This window comes from Bombyx mandarina, chromosome 04 (genome assembly GCF_030267445.1).
Source record: "Bombyx mandarina strain Sakado chromosome 04, ASM3026744v2".
Classification (NCBI taxonomy): domain Eukaryota; kingdom Metazoa; phylum Arthropoda; class Insecta; order Lepidoptera; family Bombycidae; genus Bombyx; species Bombyx mandarina.
The window spans coordinates 5,967,666-5,968,923 of NC_143211.1; positions in this window are offsets into that span (position 1 = coordinate 5,967,666).

Here is a 1,258-nt window from a genome sequence, read left to right on the forward strand (position 1 = left end):
GATACCTTGATTTAATTCATATCCTTGTATAATGCCAAAACTTTACACTCTTAGTTGGAACGAGCACGTAGAAGTAACTAAAGTGACGATCAGATAAAATTCGCTAAGTTATAAAATCATAGTTGAGTAAATTTGTTAGAGTAATTTACATACCCGATATTGTGGACCGAATGGTAAACAATTGACGTCGCCCTAAATACGACAATACGGATCCTCCCGATCCATTAACGGTGCTTTTAGGTACCTCAAGCACCGGTCACCGTGCTCGCCGAACCCGTCGCTTGCGACGAAGGGCTTGACTTAATTAACACATAGACACAGCCCACTGAGTATCTCGCCGGATCTTCTCAGTGGGTCGCGTTTCCGATCCGGTGGTAGCTTCTGCGAAACACTGCTCTTGCTAGGGCCAGTGTTAATCACACTCCCGGTTTGAGCCCCGTCAGCTCACCTACACGTCAAGGAGAATCTGAAATAGCCTCTCAAGGCTATCAGCATAGGTAGGGGAAAAAAGGTAAGTTATTTCGAAAGACAGTTTGAAATTTCAGCCTATTGATAAATTCAGTTTTATAAATAGATAAACCTCTATGTCAATTTAGTTCATCAGTAGCATATATATAGAATAAAGATTACAAATAAACCAGATCGATGTGGCAATACAAATTAAAATACCAGTTTCTTTCAACTGGTATCACTATATACAGAAACCGCGTTCCGCCTACAAAAAGGCTTTGTGCGGACGAAAGTGAAAGGAGATGAGTTGACCGAACTATGTTATGTAATGATTGGTCGCGTATTTCAAACTTCGCCGAAGCGATTCATTCTATTTAATAATTATAATTAAATGCACCAAACTCGGTAGCTGATTCTACGTATTTGTGTTTTGAGAACAACAGAATGTTACGGTTTACGATGCAACCGGTTATAATCTGTAAAGAAAATATTCGGTATATTTTCTTTTGCTAATATGGTAAATTGGCTCCTTCGTCTTTTTGACAGACTTCAAATTGACAAGTAGCTGTAGCTTTTAATTCACATGGTTACTATAATTGCATAGTACATTCATCTATACCTTTATACATATAAATAAAATTGGAGTGTCTGTTTGTAATATTGAAATAATCGATTTTTACGACATGCATATGAATATAATATATACGGTACATACACCAAAGTAACATATTTTACAATTTTTGTCTGTCTGTTTGTTCCGGCTAATCTCTGGAACGGCTGGACCGATTTTGACGGGGCTTTCACTGAT